The sequence below is a fragment of the Triturus cristatus genome, chromosome 9 (genome assembly GCF_964204655.1).
Source record: "Triturus cristatus chromosome 9, aTriCri1.1, whole genome shotgun sequence".
In the NCBI taxonomy this organism is placed as follows: Eukaryota; Metazoa; Chordata; class Amphibia; order Caudata; family Salamandridae; genus Triturus; species Triturus cristatus.
In genome coordinates this window covers 377,434,687-377,452,267 of record NC_140592.1, presented here as the reverse complement: position 1 = coordinate 377,452,267, position 17,581 = coordinate 377,434,687, and the positions used below count along the sequence as shown (strand labels likewise).

General features: G+C 45.3%; 2 protein-coding genes across 3 annotated transcripts in view; one reads left to right on the top strand and one right to left on the bottom strand.

The window, feature by feature from the left end:
* The window catches only part of LOC146797986 (uncharacterized), a 284,680-nt gene that overhangs the window by 61,442 nt on the left and 205,657 nt on the right, over positions 1–17,581 (bottom strand). The window lies entirely within an intron of this gene.
* Positions 2,544–17,581, top strand: part of ALKBH6 (alkB homolog 6, nucleotide demethylase) — a 77,297-nt gene continuing 62,259 nt past the window's right edge. The window contains exon 1 of the mRNA XM_085625214.1: positions 2,544–2,602. The gene's annotated coding sequence lies outside the window, so the exon portion shown is untranslated. The remainder of the gene's footprint in view (positions 2,603–17,581) is intronic.

Genomic DNA, 17,581 nt, shown 5'->3' with positions numbered 1-17,581 from the left:
CTTTCGGTTGTTGATACGCACATGGGGTCCTTGTCAGATCGATCTTTTTGCCTTCCGACTCAACACGCAGCTTCCAGCATTCTTCAGTTGGCGTCCCGACCCGGAAGCTCTGGCGATGGATGCTTTTCTTCAGGTGTGGCCTCAGTCTCTATGTTATGCGTTTCCTCCGTTTGTCATGATTCCCAGGGTTTTGGCCCGAACCAAGTGTTATCAGTCGGAGTTGATTCTAGTCACTCCCCTTTGGCGAGCTCAGCCGTGGTTCCCGGTACTTCTGGAAATGTTGTGTGCGGTTCCCCTCCTTCCCCATCGGTGAAATCTGTTGTTGGACCCCCTTCAGTCCCCTCATCCTCTGATAACATCCGGCCAACTCTTGCTGGTCGCATGGCAAATTTCGGGGATCGCTGGAAAGTCCCAGGCCTTTCACGAGACGCTGCCCGATTTGTCAATGAAGCTTGGTCACCCAACACACACAAGCGTTATGCCTCCGCCTGGAAACGATGGTGTGATTGGTGCTCTCAACGGGAGATGGATCCCGCTTTCGCGGATGTCTCCCTCGTAGTGAATTTTCTGGCATCCCTTGCTGCTTCCGGCCTCGCCTATCGCACAGTCAATAATTTCCGGTCCGCCATTTCTGCGGGCCATGTACCAATTGATGGCAAACCGATTGGTGAACACCCTTTATTGGGTAAATTACTCAGGGGTATTCGAATAGTGAAACCACCTTCCTCTAAATATTCGGAGCTTTGGGATGTTTCCACTGTCTTACGTTTTTTGGATGCCTGGCCAGATAATCAGTTTCTCTCTCGCAAACAACTTTCTGCTAAGTCAACAATGTTACTTTCTCTAGTGTCCTGTAAGCGAGTCTCCGATATCCGCGCGCTTGACCTCGCGGGTCGTAGTTTTTCTCCGGAGGGTGTTACTTTCTCCATCACCAGACACACTAAATGTAACACCTCTTCTGTCACCTATCCCAGTTTTCCTGCTAATCCTAAACTTTGTGTGGTACAATGTATCCGGGATTATGAAGTAAGTACTGCAGGTTTTCGTCCTGATGTGGGGGGTCAATTGTTGATAGCTTTACAGACACCTTTTCACCCTGTGACCCCGGCTACCCTTGCAAGATGGGTGCGTTGGCTCATGGGTGAAGCTGGTATTGATGTTTCTAAATTTGGTGCTCATTCGGCTCGTGGTGCTATGGCATCTAAAGCTTTTTCTGTAGGTGTCAGTCTGTTGGACATTATGAAGGCAGCAGACTGGTCATCTGATTCTACATTTAAGACCTTTTATTATAAACCAATTGTAAATATTGCTCCTGTGGTGGTGGCTCAGCTTTGAACAAGCATAATCGGAGCCTCCGGTCCTGACATAGAATTAAAAATTTGCGAACATACGTGACAAGAATTTTCAATTCTATTAAGGACACGGAGGCGAGGATTATCCCACCCTTGACTGTACTGTATTATATTATTATGTACTGTATTATATTACATTTCTGCTTTTTGCTGTATATATTGCATTCTATGCTCCTATTGTTTTTGATACCCTTCCCTTTGTTATTATGTCCCTCTTACTGGGAGTGTGGTATTACGGCTTATCTTTCCTTTCAGGTTCTGATCTCAAATGAGTTGCTTTCATCCTCGCTATTGGATTTGTTTGCGCCTCTTCAGGAGAAGCTGTCCATTGAAGCTGCTTTCCAGTCTCGTTCCTGCCCGTTGGCTGCTGGATTTCTTTCCATATTTGGTTCTGCCTTTTCTACTGTTTCCGGACTTCAACATGTGTTTTGATTATTCTTGGACTTAAACTGTTTATTTTTTCATACAAAGAAAGAGGATATGGTATTCTCTGGTATGCCTTATATAGGGGACCTCTCTATGGTCATCACGTGATACCCACTGGTGTTTATGGGTATTGTAGTTTATTTATTTGTTTTACGTTATATGATTGGCTGCTGAGAATTTTCAGTAAAGAAAATTGAGAAGCATAATCCTCGCCTCCGTGTCCTTAATAGAATTGAAAATTCTTGTCACGTATGTTCGCAAATTTTTAATTATTATTTCACATTTCTAATTAATATTATGTAATTCTTCTCTGTTCTTAATAGAGTTGGGCTCGCTGGGTCTTATTTTATAAGGAAGTTGCGCTTACTTTCTTAAAATTTGTAGCTTCAGCACTGTCACATTCGCCAGTGCTCGCTTTTTTTTGTCAGTTTACCTTAAGGGAATCAAGTCACTATTTCGAAACATACAGACATATCGATATGCCATGAGGCACTTTTTGAAACTAGTTGTTCTTTTTTTTAGCTTTTTTTTTAAGAGTACGATTTAAGTGATATATTAACAATACTCAATTTAGTGAATTATGTAAATTATTTAGCAATTGTGTTCACTATAATTGGTGCCACTTTATCTTATTCGTTTGGTGTCAGTAGTCACTATGCAACATACTGTCTTTTGGAAATGGCGATAGCTGTTACAAGACAAAGGAACACTGACACTTTTCGTCCGTTTTCTCTGTTAATTGTATTGTAGCTCGTGCCGTGATTGGCTGGCGCTGTCCTTTTGCCACGCCTCTTCAGGCGTGAATGTGCTGCTATTGTTATCAGGTACTTCCCAGCACGTATTACTTGGGAATCAGATCGTTTTAGGGGGGTTACTGTTAATAGAAGTGTGGTGGGATTCATAGTAGAAACATTACTGTTAAGGGTGAGTTGTATCAGACGCTCTACAAGGAAACATGACTCTTGCAGTAATCTTCAGCAAGCTTCTGTTCACTAACGCCCCACCTTACTTTCGGTGCCAGAAATGTTAAGTAGAAGATAGTTAGAAGAGAGGATTACTTCAAAAGTAGGTGCGTTAAAGAAGAAAGGATCATTGTAACAGTAAAGTCGTTTGGGAGACTTCCTTTAAGAGTAGGTGAGGTAATGAAGAAAGGATCACTGCAAGAGGGGAATTCGTTCATAAAGAATTAATATACCTGATCGGGAGTTTGTGCTCATGAGATTACTGCACGTTTTGGGGCGATACTGCAGTTGGAATATGGCGTTGCGGCCTGGGCTGCTGACTTTGGAACTTGGGAACTGTGTTCGAGTCTCGGCGTTGGCTCAAAATCCTCTGTTTCTGGGCAAATCACTTAATCTACCCGTGTCCAAAAAAGTATGAGTATGGCCTTGTGTAAAGTAACTGGCGTTCACAGAAAGTTAACACTTTTGGATGGAATTCGAGCTTTATAAAACTGCAGAAAATTTACTACTGAAGATGGTACTTGGTAAAGGTTCAGGGTGATGTGGGGGAAGGCATCACTGTGAAGATCTGGACTAGATTCAAGTGACTATCGACTGTAAATAGGCTGGTTTTCACCTAGTTGTAAATCTTGATATAACTAATCTAGCCACAGGAATATCTAGGCCCGTACATGCATATAGTGAGTAGTTTATACCTATCACAGGAACATTGCCAGATGTTTCGAAGTGAAGCTTGACTGTGTGTTCAATATTGACTTATTTGACTAAAGCGGTCATGTCAAAGGAAGCGAGATTACCTTTTTTTGAACACAGATTTTATTAGGCATCAGGGTTTCTGTTGACATTGTACATACATTAGATAATTGTTCTCACATGGTAACGTAAATATCTGAAAACATTTTGTGACTATATACGTAATCTAACATACAATGACTTTTTTGCACTTACAAACAAACTTCCTTCCAATCAAGTGGCATCAATACATTTTTAAATGTTTGATCCCTCCCACTATATTTCCCACTCAAAAACATTCCCTTAACTTTGCAGCTGCAAACTAATCTGTCCTGTCCTACAATATTGCCAGCTGGGGCAAGAGTCCTGACACACGGGGGGGGGGGGGGGGAGAACAAGGAGGTGGGGGTGGGCCTGGAGGAGGGGAGAGGAATGTGGAAAGAAAAGTGGAAGAATGGCAGGGGAGAAAAACAGACCCATATTTGCGCTCCGTGGTATGGTTATGAATCAAGCACTTCATGTAGGGTCATCTAAACTGTTCTATCAGTTAGGCCCAGTCCAAGGAGATCAGCTTTTTCCTCAGTCCTCTGTGTTCCTCACACTGTAGCGCCTCACTTTCAGCTGTGGCCCATTTAAGTATTTCTTCCCTCCACCTACCCTTGCGCGGAACGGTGCGGGATTTCCAACGTTGTGTGACTAGTCTTTTAGCGAGCATCAGGGCTAGTCCCGCAAAATGGCACAGCAGGGCTGCCTTCCTTGGAAGAGGAAAGAGGCCCAAAAGACAGGCCTCTATGGTAGCCCAAGGGGAACATTCGGTAAGCTGGGCGAGACCCCGGGTAACCTCAGACCAAAAACCCTCAAGGAGGGGCAAGCCCATAACATGTGAATAAAGTCAGCATCCGGACGAGAACATCTCGGATAGTCCGAGGAAGCAGTAGGGTACATTTTCTGTATTGCCAACAACAGCTGTATTGTTTTTAGTCGGAAGTTACAGGAGACCCGCTTAGCATGTTCTAGTGCCAAAGCCCATTCGCTGTCGTTCAGTTCCCTAGCTAACGCTGCTTCCCACTTTCGACTAAGGGCCAGTAGGGGGGGAAGCGAGATTACCTTGATGCCCAGGAAGGGGCAGGTTGGTGATTTCTGGCCCAGGAATCCAGAGTAATTGATATCATTACATTCCAACTGTATGTTTTTTGAGGGAATCTTTTGAAGGCAGAAATGGTGTTATTCTCTGAGTCCTAATCCCAGCAATCTCGTATGGTCAACAAGCCTTACCGTCTAAAATGGATTCTATCCTAGACAAGCTGCAATGCATCACCTACATACATATATTACAGCTACCAGAGTACACCTGACGGACCCAAATTCAACTGAAATTTGGACTAACAAAGCAAGATCTAGTTTGTAAATTTCAACTTCTTAAAAATTACTATCAGCTAATCCATGTTAAAATTGGGACTTAAAACAGTACTGCAAGAGTTTTTTAATGGACCAGATAACAAACGGACCGGACCCCTAAACTCTGTGAGTTCTGACTTAGACATGTTAAGATCAAACACTCTATCTTATTCGGCCTTGTAGCAAACTATGAAAAAACAGGTGCAGCAACATCAAGAGAAGCAGATCTAATCCCTTGCAACCACATGAACAGTACATACCCACTTTGCCATCATTTGAAACTCCACGCTTGCAATATTACTTGAAAGAATTATTGAGTCGGGAATATAGGAGTAACATTATGCTTGCCAGGTTCCTGTCACTCCCAATCAAATGCCTTCAATCAAATTGGAGAAACAGGTCCACCACTCTTCCAAAATGTAGGTTTTGTAATTTCAGAAAATTATCCTTGATGCACCTACATTTTTTGCTGCCCAGAATTTGGGACCGCTCATCGCACCCTGCTGAAACCCATGCTCTTACGGAAAGGAACACATACCTGCAAGGAAGCATTATTACTCTGTTTTAACTACCTGACATTACGGTGTTTGCTCGATATGGACATTTGTTAAAATTACGTTGAATAGATTTAAACTTTGGAACTAACTCAAACTAAATGACCCTGTCACCTGTTTTTATTAAGTACCTTATATGAGGAAATGGGGTGTATTATATGGTGTGGTGGTGTGACCTCAACGTGTAACACACTTACTAACCCATTTAGGACCAGCAGGTTTCGTCTGATAAACTCTCTAGCTCAACCCTGGGTAGCTGTGGCTCTGAGCAAGGGTTATTCAAAGGAATAAGTGTAAAGCATTTAAACAGCACCAAAACAATTGAAGAAATACCTGAGAAACTCACAAAATCCAACACCAATTTATAAAAATAGAATATTTTATGTACTCTTAAACACCACAATGAAAAACATCCACCGAAAGGTTCTGTCGATATAAATTTTGCAAGGTACAGTAAAAATTCACTTTTTACTCAAAGGTGAACAGGCATTGGCAAATTAAACAAATTTGATAGTTACAAAGTTTTTGAGCAAAAACTTTGGCTAGTTGTATTGGGGTCGGTTAGAGTTACTTTGGAAAACCACCTCGGGCAGGGAGCCAGTCACGGAAACTAGCAAGTCCCTCAGCAATCATTACCTCCAGAGAAGAAGCAGTCTCCAATCAGATCCAAACACTTCAGTACCTAATTTAAGCCTGTGGTTTCTGGTGCTCGACACCGGTACTTAATTATCAACACTGACACTTATGACAGTCTGCCACAGGGTGACGCTGTCTAACTTAGAGAGGAGCACTACAGCAGTTGTTTATTAATTCAATGTACATTAAAAATGACTAAGATCAGCCAACCAAACATTCTCATATCTTTGGCTGCCTGGAATAGTCTGAATTGTCACACTCGTAGCAATATGATGGTTAGTAGTTGTGTTGTTACTGTCTCTAGCAGCACTGGCAGGGGCAATGGGTGGTTCATGCTGCAGTGGCCTCCTGAAAAGGGCAATGGCACTTATTGTTTTTAATAAATTAAGCATTGAAGTACTTTATCTCCTTGCCATACACTCCTATGGAAGTGATCCTGATGCCAAGGTTACAAAATGCTGAAGATCTTCTTAGGATGCTGTGAATGCGATTTGGTTGATGGGGGTCTTCCTGCAGCTACTCCGCCGTGTCCACAGGCTTGCTGATGCTGTTGTGTCCACAGGGGCAACTTCCCTCGAAGCCCTCTTGAGGCTGGCAGAAGTCCAGTTACCACAGGACTAATTGTCCCCTGGTATCATGGTCACAGGGAAATCCTTTCTGGAGTGGTAACTTGCCTTCTGGGTGACCAAGCTGCACTCCAATGACTCCCCCAGGTCCAGCGGACTCGGGTGCAACTTTGAGCATCGGGTCCCGGTCTCTGGTGCTGCACGGCAACACTAAAAGGTGGCTTGAGTATTTGGGCTGCCAACTCGCCTCAGCTGTTGTGTCCCTGAGCTGCGAACAGGAGGTCAGCCTACTGACCCTTGGAGTCTCTATCTTTGGCTGAGCTCTGGAGACAACGTCTCGTTGAGCAACACATTGCAGGCACAGTCCCTTCTCCTTTGCTAGCCACGAGGTACAGCAGGTGCATTCTGTCGGTGCAGCCTCTCTTCGCCCGGAAACTTGCGTGCAGTATGTCCATCCTTCTTCAGTTCTTCTTCCAGTCTTGTTGAGATCTGAGTTCTGGGTCAAAGGGGTGTACTTTTTATGCTTAGTAAATGGCTCAGGGTAGGACATGTATGATATCCAATGAGCTACAAGGTTCCCTCCCTCCTGATAACCACTTCCTGTGAAGTGTAACATCTGGTTTTCACAGAGTGCACTATTCACCCCACTCTCAAGATGTCAGAACCCATCTCTCGGTCTTTAGAGCTTAGTAGCCCATCCCTGGGTTTTAGGACAGACCCCATATACAACTGTAAACGGGCACTGTAAACCTTGGGCAACAAAATCGGCAACTTAAAATTTACATATTGACTACCAGTGACATTAAATTTGATTTAACCATTACATCGGATTTAATATACACTGATTCTTTCAATACCTTACAGTACCAGTTTTAGTAGTCACAATCAAAGGTTAAAATGGCTCAGATGTCAGCCTGTAACTCTGTACTATCCCAGAGTGCACTCTTCTGCCCACTCTCAAGATGCCAGAACCCCTCTCTCGGTCTTTAGAGCTCAGTAGCCCATCCCTTGGTTTTGGCTACCTGGTGACTTCTCCATGGAGTGTGGCTACCTGAGGGCTACACACCTATGTAAAAAATGATCTGGCATCTGGTTTTTCCTCTCTGTCCCTAGTTGCAGCCTCTCTACCTAGACAACCGAGCAGCCACTTTCCCTAGTGGGGAGAGAATGTGGTCCGTCGGCTAGACTGCCGACTTTGGTGCTGGAAACACAGGGTTCGAGCCTCGGGCTCGCGTCCACATCCTGTGATTCTGGGCAAATCACTTAATCTCCCCGTGCCTGAATGTGTAAGTAACCGGTGCTCATGTAAAGCTCTCCAATACCTTTGGGTCGAGTTTGCGCTATATAAATCTGCAATAAAAAAGTGTTAGTCATTTGCCCTTCAAATGTGGCTTCCCCTTTAAAGCTTGCCTTTTGGGCCAACACCCCATGTGGCTTCCTGCCTGGAGGAGGTAACACCTCCTCCAATGGCAAACCTCTATTGTTACCTTTCCTGGGAGTCACACATTTGTCTCCCTAGAAGGGCAGAATGCTGTCTGGAGGACAGACCCCATGTACAACTGTAAACAGGCACTTGAAACCTTCGGCAACAAAAGAGGCAACTTAAAAATTGCTCATTGCCTACCAATAACATTAAGTTTGATTTAACCATTACATCCGCATTAATACACTGATTGTTTTTGATACCTTACAGTACCAGTTTTAGTAGTCAGAATCAGAAATTAAGGTGGCTCTGATATCAGCCTGTAACTCTGTCCTTACCAATGGGACTGCTAGCCTTTGCACATTAAAACAAAAAAAATAGCGTTTTCACTGTTGGAACATGTAAAAACACATGTTCCATTTCTTAATATACAGCACCTTACTGGAGGGCGCGTTAGGCCTGCCTTAGGGGTGGCTTACATATATTATTAAAGAGCTAGGACTTGGCTTTGCCATTACTTTAAATGTAATGGCAAAGTCGGGTTAGCAGTTTATAACTACCCTTCCAGTTGGTGGTGGCAGAATAGGAGCCATGTTTTACCATGTCCCACTCAGAGGGGCACGACAAGTGTTGAAGTCCCTGAGGGGACACTAACTTACAGTCCCTGATTACCCCTGGTACCATAAATTAGGGACTTACAAGTAAGTTAGGCTATGCCAATTGGGTACAAGCCAGTTAAACATACACCATTTTAAGGCTCAGGGCACATGCACTGAGTCCTGATTAGCAAGGCTCAGGTCTTTTCAGAGTCATTACACCAGTACCCAGTAGTCAAAACGGGGGCAAAAAGTGGGGGCAAACCTGCAAAATGTCTCTTTCCTTATGCAACCCCTCCCGTCCCAGCTAATACATCCAGGAGAACTTAACCAGACTTTGGGTAGTTCTCCTTGATTATTCAGCGCAGAAGGCTGTAAGAAACTGGTTAACAATTACGGGGCCTATTTAACCTCACATTCTTCTGCTAGAGTCATTCCCTCTTCGGAGCTTACCTATCTCAACTATGACAGGCCTCATCCTAAATTGGCCCATAGCGAGGACTGTGTCGCTGCCAACTTTTTGTTCACCCTTTTACTTGAGACTGCGAGGTGCCACCCTCACCTAGCCCCACCTTAGCCAGGGCTGCATCTAGGTTACCTGCAGAGGTTACCCAAAACTGGAGTAACCCCACCATGACCAACAGGGCAGGCGCCTACTTTGCCTCCAAAGCAGAGGGTCTGATCCCCATGCAAAGACTAGGGCTGCCACAAAGGCAAGCACCCGATAGAGTCTACTTACAGTTGTCAGTGCAAAGAACCACACTATGAGCTCTTCCCTGACAGGTGGATGGGTTTTTTGAGTGGCAATTGCGGATTCTTGGGGCCTTGCTTTTCTGGGGGGGGGGGGGGGGGGTCACCACCTCCGGTGCCAGGCACCCTTCTTCACTCCTCCTGTTAGTTCAGGGTGGATACACTGAATATGAGCAGGTGCCTAACACTCCAGTACTTATTTGGGGCCAGGAGAGACTCTGCCAGGGCCAGTCTGGGGCCCCTCCCCTACTTGTGTAGGTTGCCCAGCACTCCCCGCGTCTCCACCTAAGGATGATCTCCCCTTCCTACCATTACCTCTCCTCTGGGGCCTACAACTCCTAACCTTGGGGGAAGGAACCTCCAGCGTCCTGGGCAGCCATCCCTTCTTGTTCCAAATATATCTCTAATAGGTCATTGCCTAGGAGGCAGTCTAGGGGGAGGTCAGGGCTGACTACCACCCTATGCCAGCTAAGGGTAACCCCTACTTCTAGGGAAACTAAGGCCACAGGGGGACTGCCTTGCCTTGGGCCTGCCTTTACCCTTTGTACCTCTCCTAGCAGCAATTGGTCTGGGGACACTAACCAGTTCAACACTATGGTGTGGCTGGTACCTGTGTCCATCAGGGCAGTGGTTGAGATCCCATTTACCTTGACCTGGTGGAAGGGCCTACTACCACCCTCTGCATCACCAGCTTACCATCTGCACCCTTCTCCCAGTTAAAAGCTACTAAGACCTCCTCATCTGAGGTGTCCTCCTCAAAAGCTACATTAGTCACCCCAGTGGTAACCTTTCTCTTGGAGCAGGCTGCATACCCTCTGTGGTGTCTTGGCTGCTGACAGTCAAAACAACCACTTGAGTAAGAGTTTCTTTAACCCTGGGTCCCCACTACTCTGCTTGCTAGAGGTGGGCTGGGTCTTGACCCTCATCATAGGATTTTGGGGTTCTGAAGGAACCTCTTTAGTATGTTCACTATCTCCCTCTTTCCTCCCCGTGAGCCTAACCCCCCTTTTTGGGATCACCCCCCCTCATTGGGTTTTCTTGGGTACTTTTGTCTGAACCCACTCATCTGCTATCTTGCCCAAAAAGTTAGCTTTGCGTAACTTCTCTGATGGACAATTAGACAAAATGTGCTCCGTAACCAACAAATTGTAGAGCTCTTTATAAGTGTCCACCCTGTTACTTTTTAATCTACCATCCAGTGCCTTTACTGATGCATCTACAACGTCCACTAGGTCTGTGTTGCCACCTTGTGTGATGTCCTAAGCTTCTGCCTGTACTCCTCAGGCGTTAGTCCAAAGAGCTCAACAAGTACTGCCTTTATGTGTGGATAGGAATCTGCTACCTCATCCTCAAGTATAAGCAGTCTATCCGTACCAACTACTGTCACTAACTCCCAGAGTATTGTCCCCCAGTGTTGTGTGAACACCTTCTTCATCCTGAAAGCGCTCACCTATGAGTCCAGCCACTTGTCAATGTCATCCCCTGGGCAATATCTAGGGACAATCACCTTGGGCAATCTGAACTGTTGGGCATCCTTGTCAGATACCTCAGTCTCCTTGTTGCTGCCACCATCTTATCTGGGCCTCATTGCCAGCCTGACTTTTCTTTTCGCAAGGGCCAGCTTCCTTTTTGCCAGGGCTTGGGCTCTCTCTTATAGCTCCAGCGCTACCACTTCCTCTTGAAGGTAATCGCTGCTGGTGCTGGGGCTCCTTACACTTCTTGCTCTGGAGGGCACCTATGGACTGGAAGGGGTGGAGGGCACTACCTTGGGGTATCTCCTTCTCCAACTGATGTGGAGTTGTGTGGGCCTCTTCCCAAGCTTTGAGGGCCTTCACCATGTCCTCCTTATTGACCATGTTTTCCGCATTGACTCTTCTGTCCCACCACAACTTCCCCAGCTCGCTCCTTTTGAGATTGGACAGACTGGCCATGTTAAGCTCTATGTTTCCCTTGCTTAAAGTGACTTCCCAAACTTTTCAACAACCTTTTGATACTTTGTCAAACATTTGAAACTTTAAAGAAAAGGACGGTGCATCAGAGAGTAGAGTCAAAAAACCTTCCAATTTATCCAAAAATATCCTTTATTCTTTTTTTTCAATCTTTAAAATTCAACCACAGCCAACGCATTTTGTTCCATTGGAACTTCGTCAGGGCAAAATAATCACAAATTAAGTCGAAAGTGGTCCTGAATCCGACAGTCTCAATTTTGTGCGGCCTCTCTAAATAACAGAAACTATGAAGTTGCAACAATAGACCCCCTGAACAAGAACGTATCCAATGGTCTCGGATACCGGCCCACAGACCTAATTATAAACAAAACAAAATCCAAACAACATGGTATCCATTTCTATAAAGTATCGGCCCACAATCCTCCGTATTCGATTGACAGTATTGGCCCAACAAAATATATAACTGTATACTGACAAGCCAATGTCGTGGCCGTCCTTCCTTATCACGGTTAGCGTACTATTCGGATACGGAGGATTGTGGACCGATACTTTATAGGAATGGATACCAGGTTCCATATGCTCTAGTTCATTGAATTACAACTACATTGTTGACTTTATTACTGTTCATCGTTTGCGGAGATTTTTGGGATTTTGTTTTGTTTATAATTAGGTCTGTGGGCTGGTATCCGAGACCATTGGATACGTTCTTGTCCAGGGGGTCTATTGTTGCAACTTTATAGTTTCTGTTATTTAGAGAGGCCCCACAAAATTTGGACTGTCGGATTCATGACAACTTTGGACTTAATTTGTAATTATTTTGCCCTGAAGCAGTTCCAATGGAACGAAACGAGTTGGCTGTGGTTGAATTTTAAAGATAGAAAAAAAAGAATAAAGGATATTTTGGGATAAATTGGAAGCTTTTTTGACTCTACTCTCTGGTGCACCGTCCTTTTCTTTAAAGATTTGCGTATCTGATCTTCAGTGGAGCGAAAGTGCGGCGAGCTCTGGACGTTGTGTGCACAGATTAAGGACTTTTATATTTACTTTGACATTGAGGTGCTGAACACTGGTCAGCCGCATTGTTCGTTTTTATCAAACTTTTGAAACTTGTTGGAACTTTGTCAGAGCTTTAAGAAAAACATTTTAAAAGTTCAGCAACTTTTTTAAACTGTGTCTCTGATCCAGTATCCAGTAGTCAAAAAGTGTGGGCAAACTTGCAAAAAAGCCTTTTTCCTTATACCATAAATATATAACGCTGGAAGATTACTTGGTTTATAAAGTTGCATCAACTAAAGATCGAACATGTACGGGGCAGTATTGGACTGCCTGCGCACAGTCATTCTGTTTTAACAGTTGTGCATTAATTGATTTTAAGACTATCACAATAGGAACCGCAATAACTGTACTTAAAAAATCTCAAGTTTATTGTGTGTGGTGTACTTTGTATTATTTATAAGGAATTCTAATAATATAATGTTCATATGAATTAATCATGTACAATAAAATATTAATTCCTAAGACAGCCACTCTAAACCCTATATGATTGAGTGCCTCGATCTGAGCAGATGAGACCATTCGCATTAAAAGAGCAATCCAGAGTAAATTGGGCCCCTTCGTTATCTAATATTTTGAGTAAATCCTAGGTATTTTGGTTTGTAATGTATTTGTTTTCATATATATCTGTACCCTGCCATTTCAGACCATGGTTGCCTGTTCCATGTTTATGTGTATCCTGTCTTGGTAAGTGCATTTGTTCAAGGCGTAGTTTCAAAAGAACCACAAGATATGGTTGAAACTGTCAAGGCAGGATGGTGCTGTGGGTCCTTAGAACCCTTTCTTGCACTCTGTCAAAAGACCTTATGTGGTCTCTTCGTGTTGTTGGGTAGATCCCTCGACTTCTGTGGCTGAGCTCAGACAGACTTGGGCAGCACACTGCTGTAACTCTCTGTACATATATGTGATTTGCAGAACATGGATACTGTGCGCTTTCAAGACCAGCCAGAGACCGACCTCCCCGGGTTGCGTTTAATATTTGTTATTGTCATTTGGGTAGCATGCTTCAACCACTGGTCTGATCTCCTAATGCTTTTTGTTACCTTGTGTGAATTGTTTGCAGGCTGGAGTCTGCTTATGTGTTTGAGAATCTGGATGATTGAAGAGAGTGATGTGTGAAGTGTTTGATGTGATGGAGGTTCTTAGGAGCGCTCAGAGTGATGTACATGTAAGACAAATGTTGTATTTACATACATATGAGGTGAGAGAACTGTGCTGGCATACATCCATGATAACGACGTTCATTTTGCCAAAGCTACATACATCATAACCCTTGAAGGATGAGGAGGAGGGAAACAGGGTGGTAAAGAGAAAATTATTCATTAAAGCAAATGTTTCTGTTGTTGGCTCGGGTGGTATGGTGGAAACCATAACACTGCTGAGGAGATTGCGTAAGTTCCACTTTTCATGTCTACCCATTGCAGTGAACATTATCTGTTTAAGATAATTTAGGATGAGACAAGGTTTTGGATCTCCCTTTGACTAACCTTTACTAGTCCATGAGGGTGGATAGTTGTATGGAGTTAGGCACACTGAAGAAGTAGGTGTTTGCTGAGGAGAGAAAGTGTCAAGAAATGGAAGAGAAATTAGAAAGAAGACAGCTGTTGTAAATTAAAGCAGAATGTGATTAAGCATTTACTGAAAACATTAATGCTTCCCCTTTAGATCGTGTTTTTCCTCGTTATGTTGACAGAAGTCCGGACTCCATTTTGTATTGACATGCTGCCACGTGTTCGTCACGAGGAGAGTCCGACCTCTGTGTTAGTTGCTCCTGTAATCTGCCTAGTAACAGTTTATAAATAGCTCTCTTGTCCATCTGGCGCATGCCCAGACTTGACCACATCTGTTATAATTAGCTTTGCTTGACCATGTGTTTTCGCGGGCTCAAAGAGTGTGTTAGCTCCGCCCATGTATTGATTCAGTATCAAGAATGACCATAAACGGTAATGTTCTTCGACCTCACGTTGTATCCACCCACTATGAGCCCCTCTGTTGTGTATAAAAGGGGACTGTGTACGCAAGTTCTTTGTGCTACTCCTTGCAATACTGAAGAGTGTTGTGTGGATTGTAGGACCACCCTTAAGGGTTAATAAACGTTGTCTTTGTACTTTGCAGTTTCCGTGCCAACTTCCTTATAGATTCTGTTACAGGAGAGCGAACCCTTGTGCTTTGCGGGCCTAGCTGGGGCCTGTATTCATCAATTGGCGCCCGTCACGTGGGGCTCATCGGCGACTCGGATGCTCGAAGGACTGGTCGCGACGAAGGTGAGGAGTTTGGCCGGGGACGTGATCACTGCCAGCGGCGTCTTAGCCCTGGCATCCCGAGGTTTTTCTTCCTTCCCTTCCGAGCTGACCGTCTGGGTGGCGCCGGTCATCGACTGAGACCTCTTCTGTCGGTCCTGCCGTGAGAGCCGTTTGGGCGATTGTGGAGCTTGGCAGTTGGAACCTGGACTCTTGATTGGTAAGAACCGTTGTACGGTACTTGCTCCGAGTTTTGAAGCCTGCTATGGCTATTTGAGTTTGATTGATGGTGACTAGTCATATTTTGAATTTGTCTTTGTGAAAATATATGCGTTGCAACACATATAGGCAGGTAATGTGGAGAAATTTCACCGGAGCTGTGTAAACTTTGAACGGCGCAACGATTAAGTGCCATTTTCTTTATAATATTGCATATTTTGCATTATTCCTAGCATGCCTGCTTTTAGCGCACTCCGTAAGTGGTGCTGCTGTTTTGGAAATCGGTTGAACCTCGAGGAATCTGCTCCAGCTCCCCCAGAGGGGACTCCTAATAGGGATATGTACGTGAAGCATGGTCTCTCTTCCATAATGTACAGCACGCTATGGAGGAGATACACGAAGAAGGATCCTGAGTTGCGATGGCCTTTGTATGGATCGTTTGATATACGTAAGATTGAGTATGTGGAACAGTGTATGTGTAAACGACGTGCTTGTCAGGATATGTTTGAGTGTGTGCGATTATGGGTGAAGGAAGTGCGTGAGCGAGAGAAGCGTGAGAAAGCGCTGTTTGATAAGGAGCAACGAAAGAATGATCATGTGCGAGCGCAGGAAGCGAAGCGTCGGGAGGACAAAGAGCAAACGGACAGACAAGAGAAAGAGCATAGGCTACAAGTTTCGGGTCAATATGTTGTTCGTCAGCCGCTTTATCCTGTCCTTAATAATTCTGATGATGATTTTTATTTGCTAGATCGCTCTCCGCCCCCTTATGTTGGCGCATCTGCTCCACGGCCGCAAGATTCTGACCCGGTTTCGGGTAAGGTAGACACACGGTCCATGCTGTCGGCCGAGCAAATGGCTGAGCTTCGGACACTTTCCTTCCGTGCGCTTAAAGGCAAGGTATCCATGGAGGACTTATTTCAAACTTGGGGGCCGTGGCAGGAGAGAGATAAAGTGTATTTTCTGGGTCATTTCGCGGAAGAAGTGATTACTGCTTTCCGAAAATATTCTCATGTCCTTGAGCCTGACGAAGTGTCTTCGGACGCTAGAGCAATACGTAACGGTGCTTTTTCTCCCTCTAAGGCTCCTGAGGCGGCTCGGCGGCTGTTCGCCTTGCGGGACGAGGTGCTGGCCCTTCGAGAGAAAGCACGCCAACAAGCGGAGGAGGAGAAGCAGTCGGATTCGGTTGCGGCAGGGGGTTACCCATCTACCTCCCAGTCAGATAAGGATGATGTAGTGCATGCTAAACCAATGCGAGAGGCGGCGCCTTTGTATGTTCCTCCTAAAGGAGCGGGGACTAGCCCGGACATTAATTCTGTCGATGCTAGGGGATATTTTGTGTATAATTGGGTTTATACTCCATGGCATAGAGCCGATGTTATGGCATTGAAGAATGCGTTGCCTGACCCCCGCAAGAATCCAGCGGCCTTCTATGAGGAAGTCGAGGGGGCCTTGAATTCTTGCATTATGACTTTAGCGGATATAGACCTGTTCTTTGGCCTTATTCTACCACCGGATATGTGGCGATCTGTACGAAAGGTAGATGATATAGTTGCCTTTAAGGCCCGGTGGTCTGAGCTTGAGGATGAAGACAGGGAGAGGAAGCCCGCGCAGAAACCGCCGCAGAGTATTTTAGATCTCCCCGCTGCTATTGTGACTAAGTTAAAGACGATTATCCCCCCTAAAAAGATTGACTGGAATATGTTAGCAGCATGTAAACAGAAAGTTGACGAGTCAGTTGCAGATTTCTTCACGCGCTTTGAAGAAACGTTTCATGACTTTAGTGGCCAGTCGCTTACTGACGACACAGGCCGCCATCTTTTCGCGGACAAATATGTGGCTAATCTGCTGCCGGCAGTGGCGGCCCGGTTGAAAGCGAGTGAGAGTTCTTGGTCCTCCGCGACACCGACGGCCCTTCTGACCATCGCTCAGTATTATGAGCGTCAGGAGCACGAGGCGAAGGGCCAGGAGGAGAAGAAATCGAAAGATCTCAAAACCAAGGTGATGTTAGCACAAGTATATGGCCCGCCCCGACGGGGTAATAATAATAGAGGAAGGGGCGGATCTTATGGTCCCCCTTCGGGCCGATCTGATTTGAATAGGAACCAGTGTGCGTACTGCAAGCAGTTGGGCCATTGGGCCAGGGATTGCCCAGCGTTGCGTGCTTCGCGTCAGGGGCACACTCCGGGTGGCCCGAGAGGTAGAGGGGGCTTCTCGAACTTTAGAGGGAATTCTAACGATAATGTCCGTTTCGATACTGCCGGGCAGCACCGAGATAGCTCAAATGTTTTTGATCGCCAGCACCAGTATCATGTATCGGACATCGATCAATCGGGATATCATGATTCTCAGCATGCATAGGAATGCGTTGGATGGGGGTCCGAATCAGTTGAGGTGCCGGTCGATCAGACGGGTCCTTATGTATCGGCTGAGGTTTTAGGTTCTACTGATCAGTTCCTAGTGGATACAGGAGCGACACGTAGTGCATTGTCTAGGTACTTGGTTCCGGGGGCTCCCCCATCCGGCTCAATAGTTACATCGGTAGGGTTTGACGGTACACTCTCCCGAAGCCCTCTTTCACAGCCCCTTGCATTTAAAGTTGATTGTTTTTCTGCGCCCTGTCCGTTTCTGCTTGCTCCGTATACACCGGATAACATTATGGGCCTTGATATGTTAAAGTACTTTAGGGCTACAATCCGCTGCTCCCCTGAGGGTGTGAGGGTGATCT